This window comes from Schistocerca gregaria, unplaced genomic scaffold (assembly GCF_023897955.1).
Source record: "Schistocerca gregaria isolate iqSchGreg1 unplaced genomic scaffold, iqSchGreg1.2 ptg000079l, whole genome shotgun sequence".
NCBI lineage: Eukaryota > Metazoa > Arthropoda > Insecta > Orthoptera > Acrididae > Schistocerca > Schistocerca gregaria.
Genome location: NW_026061711.1, coordinates 757,661 through 773,584, shown reverse-complemented (window position 1 = coordinate 773,584; position 15,924 = coordinate 757,661).

Below are 15,924 nucleotides of genomic sequence, written 5' to 3'. Positions count from 1 at the left end.
AGACGATAAGTACAACCGTTTCAGAGAGAAGAGCGGCCAATGTGTCGATCTGGCTTTCAGTCGATTCGATAACAAATGACGAAAACGGACGGATTTCTCAGGTTTTTACTACATATGAACACTTTTCACATTCTCCCGTGCAACTCGGCTGCTAGTCCTCTTTTCATGCAGAGTCTTAAGGTCCTAGCTCATGTCCAAGGCACCAAAGCCAGCTAAAAAGTCAATAATCGATACCTAAAACATGAATTGTACTACTTCTTACTGGCTATTACATCAACTTAGAAGCTTCATCTATGTTCTACTATGGTGCTTTTAGTGTCTCTGCATACCGCAGCACGCGACATAGCTGTGCAGACGATAAGTACTAGCGTTTCAGAGAGAAGAGCGGCCAATGTGACGATCGGGCTTTAAGTCGATTCGATAACAAATGACGAAAACGGACGGATTTCTAAGGTTTTTTTTTTTTTTTAGATATGAACACTTTTCACATTCTCCCGTGCAACGCGGCTGCTAGTCCTCCTTTCATGCAGAATCTTAAGGTCCTAGCTCATGTCCAAGGCACCAAAGCCAGCTAAAAAGTCAATAATCGATACCTAAAACTTGAATTGGACTACTTCTTACTGGCTATTACATCAACTTAGATGCTTCATCTGTGTTCCACTATGGTGATTTCAGTGTCTCCGCATACCGCAGCACGCGACATAGCTTTGCAGACGAGAAGTACAACCGTTTCAGAGAGAAGAGCGGCCAATGTGACGATCTGGCTTTAAGTCGATTCGATAACAAATGACGAAAACGGACGGATTTCTCAGGTTTTTACTACATATGAACACTTTTCACATTCTCCCGTGCAACTCGGCTGCTAGACCTCCTTCATGCAAAGTCTTAAGTTCCTACCTCGTGTCCAAGGCACCAAAGAAGGTTAAAAAGTCAATAACAGATACCTAAAACTTGAATTTTACTACTTCTTACAGGCTATTACATCAACTTAGAAGCTTCATCTGTGTTCTACTATTGTGCTTTTAGTGTATCCGTATACCGCAGCACGCGACATAGCTTTGCAGACGATAAGTACAACCGGTTCAGTGAGAAGAGCGGCCAATGTGACGATCTGGCTTTAAGTCGATTCGATAACAAATGACGAAAACGGACGGATGTCTCAGGTTTTTACTGCATATGAACACTTTTCACATTCTCCCATGCAACTCGGCTGCTAGTCCTCCTTTCATGTAGAATCTTAAGGTCCTAGCTCATGTCCAAAGCACCAAATCCAGCTAAAAAGTCAATAATCGATACCTAAAACTTGAATTGGATTACTTCTTACTGGCTATTACATCAACTTAGAAGCTTCATCTGTGTTCTACTATGGTGCTTTTAGTGTCTCCGCATACCGCAGCACGCGACATAGCTTTGCAGACGATAGGTACAAGCGTTTCAGAGAGAAGAGCGGCCAATGTGACAATCTGGCTTTAAGTCGATTCGATAACAAATGACGAAAACGGACGGATTTCTAAGGTTTTTACTACATATGAACACTTTTCACGTTCTCCCGTGCAACTCGGCTGCTAGTCCTCCTTTCATGCAGAATGTTAAGGTCCTAGCTCATGTCCAAGGCACCAAAGCCAGCTAAAAAGTCAATAATCGATACCTAAATCTTGAATTGGACTACTTCTTACTGGTTATTACATCAACTTAGAAGCTTCATCTGTGTTCCACTATGGTGCTCTTCCTGTTTCCGCATACGGCAACACGCGACATACCTTTGAAGACGATAAGTACAACCGTTTCAGAGAGAAGAGCGGCCAATGTGACGATCTGGCTTTAAGTCGATTCGATAACACATGAAGAAAACGGACGGATTTCTCAGGTTTTTACTACATATGAACACTTTTCACATTCTCCCGTGCAACTCGGCTGCTAGTCCTCCTTTCATGCAGAATCTTAAGGTCCTAGCTCATGTCCAAGGCACCAAAGCCAGCTAAAAGTTCCATATTCAATACCTAAAACTTGAATTGTACTACTTCTTACTGGCTATTACATCTACTTAGAAGCTTCATCTGTGTTCTATTATGGTGCTTTTAGTGTTTCAGCATACCGCAGCACGCGACATAGCTTTGCAGACGATAAGTACAACCGTTTCAGAGAGAAGAGCCGTCAATGTGTCGATCTGGCTTTAAGTCGATTCGATAACAAATGACGAAAACGGACGGATTTCTAAGGTTTTTACTACATATGAACACTTTTCACATTCTCCCGTGCAACTCGGCTGCTAGTCCTCCTTTCATGCAGAATCGTAAGGTCCTAGCTCATGTCCAAGGCACCAAAGCCAGCTAAAAAGTCAATAATCGATACCTACAACTTGAATTGTACTACTTCTTACCTTCTATTACATCAACTTAGAAGCTTCATCTGTGTTCTACTATGGTGATTTTAGTGTCTCCGCATACCGCAGCATGCGACATTGCTTTGTAGACGATAAGTACAACCGTTTCAGAGAGAAGAGCGACCAATGTGACGATCTGGCTTTAAGTCGATTCGATAACAAATGACGAAAACGGACGGATTTCTCAGGTTTTTTTTTTTTTTTTTTTTTAGATATGAACACTTTTCACATTCTCCCGTGCAACTCGGCTGCTAGTCCTCTTTCATGCAGAATCTTAAGGTCCTAGCTCATGTCCAAGACACCAAAGCCAGCTAAAAAGTCAATAATCGATACCTAAAACTTGAATTGGACTACTTCTTACTGGCTATTACATCAACTTAGATGCTTCATCTGTGTTCTACTATGGTGATTTCAGTGTCTCCGCATACCGCAGCACGCGACATAGCTTTGCAGACGAGAAGTACAACCGTTTCAGAGAGAAGAGCGGCCAATGTGACGATCTGGCTTTAAGTCGATTCGATAACAAATGACGAAAACGGACGGATTTCTCAGGTTTTTACTACATATGAACACTTTTCACGTTCTCCCGTGCAACTCGGCTGCTAGTCCTCCTTTCATGCAGAATGTTAAGGTCCTAGCTCATGTCCAAGGCACCAAAGCCAGCTAAAAAGTCAATAATCGATAACTAAAACTTGAATTTTACTACTTCTTACTGGGTATTACATCAACTTAGAAGCTTAATCTGTGTTCTACTATGGTGCTTTTAGTGTCTCCGCATACCGCAGCACGCGACATAGCTTTGCAGACGATAAGTACAACCGTTTCAGAGAGAAGAGCGGCCAATGTGACGATCTGGCCTTAAGTCGATTCGATAACAAATGACGAAAACGGACGTATTTCTCAGGTTTTTACTACATTTGAACACTTTTCACATTCCCCCATGCAACTCGGCTGCTAGTCGTCCTTTAATGCAGAATGTTAAGGTCCTAGCTCATGTCCAAGGCACCAAAGCCAGCTAAAAAGTCAATAATCGATACCTTAAACTTGAATTCTACAACTTCTTACTGGCTATTACATCAACTTAGAAGCTTCATCTGTGCTCTACTATGGTGCTATTACTCTCTCCACATACCGCAGCATGCGACATAGCTTTGTAGACGATAAGAACAACCGTTTCAGTGAGATGAGCGGCCAATGTGACGATCTGGCTGTAAGTTGATTCGATAACAAATGACGAAAACGGACGGATTTCTAAGGTTTTTATTACATATGAACACTTTTCACATTCTCCCGTATAACTCGGCTGCTAGTCCTCCTTTCATGCACAATGTTTAGGTCCTAGCTCATGTTCAAGGCACCAAAGCCAGCTAAAAAGTCAATAATCGATACCTAAAACTTGAATTGTACTACTTCTTACTGGCTATTACATCAACTTAGAAGCTTCATCTGTGTTCTACTATGGTGATTTTAGTGTCTCCGCATACCGCAGTACGCGACATAGCTCTGCAGACGATAAGTACAAGCGTTTCCGAGAGAAGAGCGGCCAATGTGACGATCTGGCTTTAAGTCGATTCGATAACAAATGACGAAAACGGACGGATTTCTTAGGTTTTTACTACATATGAACACTTTTCACATTCTCCCATGCAACTCGGCTGCTAGTCCTCCTTTCATGCAGAATCTTAAGGTCCTAGCTCATGTCCAAGGCACCAAAGCCAGCTAAAAAGTCAATAATCGATACCTAAAACTTGAATTGTACTACTACTTACTGGGTATTACATCAACTTAGAAGCTTCATCTGTGTTCTACTATGTTGCTTTTAGTGTCTCCGCATACCGCACCACGCGACATAGCCTTGCAGACGATAAGTACAACCGTTTCAGAGAGAAGAGCGGCCAATGTGACGATTTGGCTTTAAGTCGATTCGATAACAAATGACGAAAACGGACGGATGTCTCAGGTTTTTACTAGATATGAACACTTTTCACATTCTCCCGTGCAACTGGGATGCTAGTCGTCCTTTTATGCAGAATCTTAAAGTCCTAGCTCATGTCCAAGGCACCAAAGCCAGCTAAAAAGTCAATAATCGATACCTAAAACTTGAATTGTACTACTTCTTACTGGCTATTACATCAACATAGAAGCTTCATCTGTGTTCTACTATGGTGCTTTTAGTGTGTCCGCATACCGCAGCACGCGACATAGCTTTGCAGACGATAAGTACAACCGTTTCAGAGAGAAGAGCGGCCAATGTGTCGATCTGGCTTTAAGTCGATTCGATAACAAATGACGAAAACGGACGTATTTCTCAGATTTTTACTACATTTGAACACTTTTCACATTCTCCCGTGCAACTCGGCTGCTAGTCCTCCTTTCATGCAGAATCTTAAGGTCCTAGCTCATGTCCAAGGCACCAAAGCCAGCTAAAAAGTCAATAATCGATACCTAAAACTTGAATTGTACTACTTCTTACTGGCTATTACATCAACTTAGAAGCTTCATCTGTGTTCTACTATGGTGATTTTAGGGTCTCCGCATACCGCAGTACGCGACATAGCTTTGCAGACGATAAGTACAACGATTCAGAGAGAAGAGCGGCCAATGTGACGATCTGGCTTTAAGTCGATTCGATAACAAATGACGAAAACGGACGGATTTCTTAGGTTTTTACTACATATGAACACTTTTCACATTCTCCCATGCAACTCGGCTGCTAGTCCTCCTTTCATGCAGAATCTTAAGGTCCTAGCTCATGTCCAAGGCACCAAAGCCAGCTAAAAAGTCAATAATCGATACCTAAAACTTGAATTGTACTACTTCTTACTGGCTATTACATCAACTTAGAAGCTTCATCTGTGTTCTACTATGGTGCTTTTAGTGTCTCCACATACCGCAGCACGCGACATAGCTTTGCAGACGGTAAGTACAACCGTTTCAGAGAGAAGAGCGGCCAATGTGACGATCTGGCTTTAAGCCGATTCGATAACAAATGACGAAAACGGACGGATTTTTAAGGTTTTTATTACATATGAACACTTTTCACATTCTCCCGTGCAACTCGGCTGCTAGTCCTCCTTTCATGCAGAATCGTAAGGTTCCAGCTCATGTCCAAGGCACCAAACCCAGCTAAAAAGTCAATAATCGATACCTAAAACTTGAATTGTACTACTTCTTACTGGCTATTACATCAACTTAGAAGCTTCATCTGTGTTCTACTATGGTGCTTTTCCTGTTTCCGCCTACGGCTACACGCGACATAGCTTTGCAGACGATAAGTACAACCGTTTCAGAGAGAAGAGCGGCCAATGTGACGATCTGGCTTTAAGTCGATTCGATAACAAATGACGAAAACGGACGGATTTCTCAGGTTTTTACTACATATGAACACTTTTCACATTCTCCCGTGCAACTCGGCTGCTAGTCCTCCTTTCATGCAGAATCTTAAGGTCCTAGCTCATGTCCAAGGCACCAAAGCCAGCTAAAAAGTCAATAATCGATACCTAAAACTTGAATTGGATTACTTCTTACTGGCTATTACATCAACTTAGATGCTTCATCTGGGTTCTACTATGGTGATTTTAGTGTCTCCGCATACCGCAGCACGCGACATAGCTTTGCAGACGATAGGTACAAGCGTTTCAGAGAGAAGAGCGGCCAATGTGACGATCTGGCTTTAAGTCGATTCTGTAACAAATGACGAAAGCGGACGGATTTCTCAGGTTTTTACTACATATGAAAACTTTTCTCATTCTCCCGTGCAACTCGGCTGCTAGTCCTCCTTTCATGCAGAATCTTAATGTCCTAGCTCATATCCAAGGCACCAAAGCCAGCTAAAAAGTCAATAATCGATACCTAAAACTTGAATTGTACTACTTCTTACCTTCTATTACATCAACTTAGAAGCTTCATCTGTGTTCTACTATGGTGATTTTAGTGTCTCCGCATACCGCAGCACGCGACATTGCTTTGTAGACGATAAGTACAACCGTTTCAGAGAGAAGAGCGACCAATGTGACGATCTGGCTTTAAGTCGATTCGATAACAAATGACGAAAACGGACGGATTTCTCAGGTTTTTTCTTTTTAGATATGAACACTTTTCACATTCTCCCGTGCAACTCGGCTGCTAGTCCTCCTTTCATTCAGAATCTTAAGGTCCTAGCTCATGTCCAAGTCACCAAAGCCAGCTAAAAAGTCAATAATCGATACCTAAAACATGAATTGGACTACTTCTTACTGAATATTACATCAACTTAGATGCTTCATCTGTGTTCTACTATGGAGATTTCAATGTCTCCGCATACCGCAGCACGCGACATAGCTTTGCAGACGATAGGTACAAGCGTTTCAGAGAGAAGAGCGGCCAATGTGACGACCTGGCTTTAAGTCGATTCGATAACAAATGACGAAAACTGACGGATTTCTCAGGTTTTTACTACATATGAACACTTTTCACATTCTCCCGTGCAACTCGGCTGCTAGTCCTCCTTTCATGCAGAGTCTTAAGGTCCTAGCTCATGTCCAAGGCACCAAAGCCAGCTAAAAATTCAATAATAGATACCTAAAACATGAATTGTACTACTTCTTACTGGCTATTACATCAACTTAGAAGCTTCATCTGTGTTCTACTATGGTGCTTTTAGTGTCTCTGCATACCGCAGCACGCGACATAGCTTTGCAGACGATAAGTACAACCGTTTCAGAGAGAAGAGCGGCCAATGTGACGATCTGGCTTTAAGTCGATTAGATAACAAATGACGAAAACGGACGGATTTTTAAGGTTTTTATTACATATGAACACTTTTCACATTCTCCCGTGCAACTCGGCTGCTAGTCCTCCTTTCATGCAGAATCGTAAGGTCCTAGCTCATGTCCAAGGCACCAAAGCCAGCTAAAAAGTCAATAATCGATACCTAAAACTTGAATTGTACTACTTCTTACTGGCTATTACATCAACTTAGAAGCTTCATCTGTGTTCTACTATGGTGCTTTTAGTGTCTCCACATACCGCAGCACGCGACATAGTTTTGCAGACGAAAAGTACAACCGTTTCAGAGAGAAGAGCGGCCAATGTGACGATCTGGCTTTAAGTCGATTCGATAACAAATGACGAAAACGGACGGATTTCTCAGGTTTTTACTACATATGAACACTTTTCACATTCACCCGTGCAACTCGGCTGCTAGTCCTCCTTTCATGCTGAATCTTAAGGTCCTAGCTCATGTCCAAGGCACCAAAGCCAGCTAAAGATCAATATTCAATACCTAAAACTTGAATTGTTCTAATTCTTACTGGCTATTACATCAACTTAGAAGCTTGATCTGTGTTCTACTATGGTGCTTTTAGTGTCTCAGCATACCGCAGCACGCGACATAGCTTTGCAGACGATAAGTACAACCGTTTCAGAGAGAAGAGTGGCCAATGTGACGATCTGGCTTTATGTCGATTCGATAACAAATGACAAAAACGGACGGATTTCTCAGGTTTTTACTACATATGAACACTTTTCACATTCTCCCGTGCAACTGGGCTGCTAGTCCTCCATCATGCAAAATCTTAAGTTCCTAGCTCGTGTCCAAGGCCCAAAGAAGGGTAAAAAGTCAATAACCGATACCTAAAACTTGAATTGTACTACTTCTTACTGGCTATTACATCAACTTAGAAGCTTCATCTCTGTTCTACTATAGTGCTTTTAGTGTCTCCGCATATCGCAGCACGCGACATAGCTTTGTAGACGATAAGTACAACCGTTTCAGAGAGAAGAGCGGCCAATGTGACGATCTGGCTTTAAGTAGGTTCGATAACAAATGACGAAAGCGGACGGATTTCTCAGGTTTTTACTACATATGAAAACTTTTCTCATTCTCCCGTGCAACTCGGCTGCTAGTCCTCCTTTCATGCAGAATCTTAATGTCCTAGCTCATATCCAAGGCACCAAAGCCAGCTAAAAAGTCAATAATCGATACCTAAAACTTGAATTGTACTACTTCTTACTGGCTATTACATCAACTTAGAAGCTTCATCTGTGTTCTACTATGGTGATTTTAGTGTCTCCGCATACCGCAGCACGCGACATAGCTTTGCAGACGATAAGTACAAGCGTTTCAGAGAGAAGAGCGGCCAATGTGACGATCTGGCTTTAAGTCGATTCGATAACAAATGACGAAAACGGACGGATTTCTCAGGTTTTTACTACATATGAACAATTTTCACATTCTCCCGTGCAACTCGGCTGCTAGTCCTCCTTTGATGCAGATTCTTGAGGTCCTAGCTCATGTCCAATGCACCAAAGCCAGCTAAAAAGTAAATAATCGATACCTAAAACTTGAATTGTACTACTTCTTACTGGGTATTACATCAACTTAGAAGATTCATCTGTGTTCTACTATTGTGCTTTTAGTGTCTCCGCAAATCGCAGCACGCGACATAGCTTTGCAGACGATAAGTACAACCGTTTCAGAGAGAAGAGCGGCCAATGTGACGATCTGGCTTTAAGTAGATTCAATAACAAATGACGAAAGCTAACGGATTTGTCAGGGTTTTACTACATATGAACACTTTTCTCATTCTCCCGTGCAACTCGGCTGCTAGTCCTCCATCATGCAAAATCTTAAGTTCCTAGCTCGTGTCCAAGGCCCAAAGAAGGGTAAAAAGTCAATAACCGATACTAAAACTTTAATTGTACTACTTCTTACTGGCTATTACATCAACTTAGAAGCTTCATCTCTGTTCTACTATAGTGCTTTTAGTGTCTCCGCATATCGCAGCACGCGACATAGCTTTGTAGACGATAAGTACAACCGTTTCAGAAAGAAGAGCGGCCAATGTGACGATCTGGCTTTAAGTAGGTTCGATAACAAATGACGAAAGCGGACGGATTTCTCAGGTTTTTACTACATATGAAAACTTTTCTCATTCTCCCGTGCAACTCGGCTGCTAGTCCTCCTTTCATGCAGAATCTTAATGTCCTAGCTCATATCCAAGGCACCAAAGCCAGCTAAAAAGTCAATAATCGATACCTAAAACTTGAATTGTACTACTTCTTACTGGCTATTACATCAACTTAGAAGCTTCATCTGTGTTCTACTATTTTGATTTTAGTGTCTCCGCATACCGCAGCACGCGACATAGCTTTGCAGACGATAAGTACAAGCGTTTCAGAGAGAAGAGCGGCCAATGTGACGATCTGGCTTTAAGTCGATTCGATAACAAATGACGAAAACTGACGGATTTCTCTGGTTTTTACTACATATGAACACTTTTCACATTCTCCCGTGCAACTCGGCTGCTAGTCCTCCTTTCATGCAGAATCATAAGGTCCCAGCTCATGTCCAAGGCACCAAAGCCAGCTAAAAAGTCAATAATCGATACCTAAAACTTGAATTGTACTACTTCTTACTGGCTATTACATCAACTTAGAAGCTTCATCTGTGTTCTACTATGGTTCTTTTCGTGTCTCCGCATACCGCAGCACGCGACATAGCTTTGCAATCGATAAGTACAACCGTTTCAGAGAGAAGAGCGGCCAATGTGACGATCTGGCTTTAAGTCGATTCGATAACAAATGACGAAAACTGACGGATTTCTCAGGTTTTTACTACATATGAACACTTTACACTTTCTCCCGTGCAACTCGGATGCTAGTCCTCCTTTCATGCTGAATCTTAAGGTCCTAGCTCATGTCCAAGGCACCAAAGCCAGCTAAAGATCAATATTCAATACCTAAAACTTTAATTGTACCACTTCTTATTGGCTATTACATCAACTTAGAAGCTTGATCTGTGTTCTACTATGGTGCTTTTAGTGTCTCAGCATACCGCAGCACGCGACATAGCTTTGCAGACGATAAGTACAACCGTTTCAGAGAGAAGAGTGGCCAATGTGACGATCTGGCTTTAAGTCGATTCGATAACAAATGACGAAAACGGACGGATTTCTCAGGTTTTTACTACATATGAACACTTTTCACTTTCTCGCGTGCAACTCGGCTGCTAGTCCTCCTTTCATGCAGAATCTTAAGGTCCTAGCTCATGTCCAAGGCACCAAAGCCAGCTAAAATGTCAATAATCGATACCTAAAATTTGAATTGTACTACTTCTTACTGGATATTACATCAACTTAGAAGCTTCATCTGTGTTCTACTGTGGTGATTTTAGTGTCTCCGCATACCGCTGCACGTGACATAGCTTTGCAGACGATAAATACAACCGATTCAGAGAGGAGAGCGGCCAATGTGACGATCTGGCTTTAAGTCGATTCGATAACAAATGACGAAAACTGACGGATTTCTCTGGTTTTTACTACATATGAACACTTTTCACATTCTCCCGTGCAACTCGGCTGCTAGTCCTCCTTTCATGCAGAATGTTAAGGACCTAGCTCATGTCCAAGGCACCAAAGCCAGCTAAAAAGTCAATAATCGATACCTAAAACTTGAATTCTACTACGTCTTACTGGGTATTACATCAACTTAGAAGCTTCATCTGTGTTCTACTATGGTGCTTTTAGTGTCTCCGCATACCGCAGCACGCGACATAGCTTTGCAGACGATAAGTACAAGTGTTTCAGAGAGAAGAGCGGCCAATGTGACGATCTGGCTTTAAGTCGATTCGATAACAAATGACGAAAACGGACGTATTTCTCAGGTTTTTACTACATTTGAACACTTTTCACATTCTCTCGTGCAACTGGGCTGCTAGTCCTCCATCATGCAAAATCTTAAGTTCCTAGCTCGTGTCCAAGGCCCAAAGAAGGGTAAAAAGTCAATAACCGATACTAAAACTTTAATTGTACTACTTCTTACTGGCTATTACATCAACTTAGAAGCTTCATCTCTGTTCTACTATAGTGCTTTTAGTGTCTCCGCATATCGCAGCACGCGACATAGCTTTGTAGACGATAAGTACAACCGTTTCAGAAAGAAGAGCGGCCAATGTGACGATCTGGCTTTAAGTAGGTTCGATAACAAATGACGAAAGCGGACGGATTTCTCAGGTTTTTACTACATATGAAAACTTTTCTCATTCTCCCGTGCAACTCGGCTGCTAGTCCTCCTTTCATGCAGAATCTTAATGTCCTAGCTCATATCCAAGGCACCAAAGCCAGCTAAAAAGTCAATAATCGATACCTAAAACTTGAATTGTACTACTTCTTACTGGCTATTACATCAACTTAGAAGCTTCATCTGTGTTCTACTATTTTGATTTTAGTGTCTCCGCATACCGCAGCACGCGACATAGCTTTGCAGACGATAAGTACAAGCGTTTCAGAGAGAAGAGCGGCCAATGTGACGATCTGGCTTTAAGTCGATTCGATAACAAATGACGAAAACGGCCGGATTTGTCAGGTTTTTACTACATATGAACAATTTTCACATTCTCCCGTGCAACTCGGCTGCTACTCCTCCTTTGATGCAGAATCTTGAGGTCCTAGCTCATGTCCAAGGCACCAAAGCCAGCTAAAAAGTAAATAATCGATACCTAAAACTTGAATTGTACTACTTCTTACTGGGTATTACATCAACTTAGAAGCTTCATCTGTGTTCTACTGTGGTGATTTTAGTGTCTCCGCATACTGCTGCACGTGACATAGCTTTGCAGACGATAAATACAACCGATTCAGAGAGGAGAGCGGCCAATGTGACGATCTGGCTTTAAGTCGATTCGATAACAAATGACGAAAACGGACGGATTTCTCTGGTTTTTACTACATATGAACACTTTTCACATTCTCCCGTGCAACTCGGCTGCTAGTCCTCCTTTCATGCAGAATGTTAAGGACCTAGCTCATGTCCAAGGCACCAAAGCCAGCTAAAAAGACAATAATCGATACCTAAAACTTGAATTGTACTACGTCTTACTGGGTATTACATCAACTTAGAAGCTTCATCTGTGTTCTACTATGGTGCTTTTAGTGTCTCCGCATACCGCAGCACGCGACATAGTTTTGCAGACGATAAGTACAAGTGTTTCAGAGAGAAGAGCGGCCAATGTGACGATCTGGCTTTAAGTCGATTCGATAACAAATGACGAAAACGGACGTATTTCTCAGGTTTTTACTACATTTGAACACTTTTCACATTCTCCCGTGCAACTGGGCTGCTAGTCCTCCATCATGCAAAATCTTAAGTTCCTAGCTCGTGTCCAAGGCCCAAAAAAGGGTAAAAAGTCAATAACCGATACCTAAAACTTTAATTGTACTACTTCTTACTGGCTATTACATCAACTTAGAAGCTTCATCTCTGTTCTACTATAGTGCTTTTAGTGTCTCCGCATATCGCAGCACGCGACATAGCTTTGTAGACGATAAGTACAACCGTTTCAGAGAGAAGAGCGGCCAATGTGACGATCTGGCTTTCAGTCGATTCGATAACAAATGACGAAAACGGACGGATTTCTCAGGTTTTTACTACATATGAATACTTTTCACATTCTCCCGTGCAACTCGGCTGCTAGTCCTCCTTTCATACAGAATGTTAAGGTCCTAGCTCATGTCCAAGGCACCAAAGCCAGCTAAAAAGTCAATAATCGATACCTAAAACTTGAATTGGACTACTTCTTACTGGTTATTACATCAACTTAGAAGCTTCATCTGTGTTCTACAGTGGTGCTTTTAGTGTCTCAGCATACCGCAGCACGCGACATAGCTTTGCAGACGATAAGTACAACCGTTTCAGAGAGAAGAGCGGCCAATGTGACGATCTGGCTTTAAGTCGATTCGATAACAAATGACGAAAACGGACGGATTTCTCAGGTTTTTACTACATATGAACACTTTTCACATTCTCGCGTGCAACTCGGCTGCTAGTCCTCCTTTCATGCAGAACGTTAAGGTCCTAGCTCATGTCCAAGGCTCCAAAGCCAGCTAAAAAGTCAATAATCGATACCTAAAACTTGAATTGTACTACTTCTTCCTTTCTATTACATCAACTTAGAAGCTTCATCTGTGTTCTACTGTGGTGATTTTAGTGTCTCCGCATACCGCTGCACGTGACATAGCTTTGCAGACGATAAGTACAACCGATTCAGAGAGGAGAGCGGCCAATGTGACGATCTGGCTTTAAGTCGATTCGATAACAAATGACGAAAACGGACGGATGTCTCAGGTTTTTACTACATATGAACACTTTTCACATTCTCCCGTGCAACTCGGCTGCTAGTCCTACTTTCATGCAGAATCGTAAGGTAATAGCTCATGTCCAAGGCACCAAAGCCAGCTAAAAAGTCAATAATCGATACCTAAAACTTGATTTGTACTACTTCTTTCTGGCTATTACATCATCATAGAAGCTTCATCTGTGTTCTACTATGGTGCTTTTAGTGTCTCCGCATACCGCAGCACGCGACATAATTTTGCAGACGATAAGTACAAGTGTTTCAGAGAGAAGAGCGGCCAATGTGACGATCTGGCTTTAAGTCGATTCGATAACAAATGACGAAAACGGACGTATTTCTCAGGTTTTTACTACATTTGAACACTTTTCACATTCTCCCGTGCAACTGGGCTGCTAGTCCTCCATCATGCAAAATCTTAAGTTCCTAGCTCGTGTCCAAGGCCCAAAAAAGGGTAAAAAGTCAATAACCGATACCTAAAACTTTAATTGTACTACTTCTTACTGGCTATTACATCAACTTAGAAGCTTCATCTCTGTTCTACTATAGTGCTTTTAGTGTCTCCGCATATCGCAGCACGCGACATAGCTTTGTAGACGATAAGTACAACCGTTTCAGAGAGAAGAGCGGCCAATGTGACGATCTGGCTTTAAGTCGATTCGATAACAAATGACGAAAACGGACGGATTTCTCAGGTTTTTACTACATATGAATACTTTTCACATTCTCCCGTGCAACTCGGCTGCTAGTCCTCCTTTCATACAGAATGTTAAGGTCCTAGCTCATGTCCAAGGCACCAAAGCCAGCTAAAAAGTCAATAATCGATACCTAAAACTTGAATTGGACTACTTCTTACTGGTTATTACATCAACTTAGAAGCTTCATCTGTGTTCTACAGTGGTGCTTTTAGTGTCTCAGCATACCGCAGCACGCGACATAGCTTTGCAGACGATAAGTACAACCGTTTCAGAGAGAAGAGCGGCCAATGTGACGATCTGGCTTTAAGTCGATTCGATAACAAATGACGAAAACGGACGGATTTCTCAGGTTTTTACTACATATGAACACTTTTCACATTCTCGCGTGCAACTCGGCTGCTAGTCCTCCTTTCATGCAGAACGTTAAGGTCCTAGCTCATGTCCAAGGCTCCAAAGCCAGCTAAAAAGTCAATAATCGATACCTAAAACTTGAATTGTACTACTTCTTCCTTTCTATTACATCAACTTAGAAGCTTCATCTGTGTTCTACTGTGGTGATTTTAGTGTCTCCGCATACCGCTGCACGTGACATAGCTTTGCAGACGATAAGTACAACCGATTCAGAGAGGAGAGCGGCCAATGTGACGATCTGGCTTTAAGTCGATTCGATAACAAATGACGAAAACGGACGGATTTCTCAGGTTTTTACTACATATGAACACTTTTCACATTCTCCCGTGCAACTCGGCTGCTAGTCCTACTTTCATGCAGAATCGTAAGGTAATAGCTCATGTCCAAGGCACCAAAGCCAGCTAAAAAGTCAATAATCGATACCTAAAACTTCAATTGTACTACTTCTTACTGGCTATTACATCAACTTAGAAGCTTCATCTGTGTTCTACTATGGTGCTTTTAGTGTCTCCGCATATCGCAGCACGCGACATAGCTTTGTAGACGATAAGTACAACCGTTTCAGAGAGAAGAGCGGCCAATGTGACGATCTTGCTTTAAGTAGATTCGATAACAAATGACGAAAGCGGACGGATTTCTCAGGTTTTTACTACATATGAACACTTTTCTCATTCTCCCGTGCAACTCGGCTGCTAGTCCTCCTTTCATGCAGAATCTTAAGGTCCTAGCTCATGTCCAAGGCACCGAAGCCAGCTAAAAAGTCAATAATCGATACCTAAAACTTGAATTGGATTACTTCTTACTGGCTATTACATCAACTTAGAAGCTTCATCTCTGTTCTACTATAGTGCTTTTAGTGTCTCCGCATATCGCAGCACGCGACATAGCTTTGTAGACGATAAGTACAACCGTTTCAGAGAGAAGAGCGGCCATTGTGACGATCTGGCTTTAAGTAGATTCGATAACAAATGACGAAAGCGGACGGATTTCTCAGGTTTTTACTACATATGAACACTTTTCTCATTCTCCCGTGCAACTCGGCTGCTAGTCCTCCTTTCATGCAGAATCATAAGGTCCTAGCTCATGTCCAAGGCACCAAAGCCAGCTAAAACGTCAATAATCGATACCTAAAACTTGAATTGTACTACTTCTTACTGGCTATAACATCAACTTAGAAGCCTTATCTGTGTTCTACTATGGTGCTTTTAGTGTCTCCGCATACCACAGCACGCGACATAGCTTTGCAATCGATAAGTACAACCGTTTCAGAGAGAAGAGCGGCAAATGTGGCGATCTGGCTTTAAGGCGATTCGATAACAAAT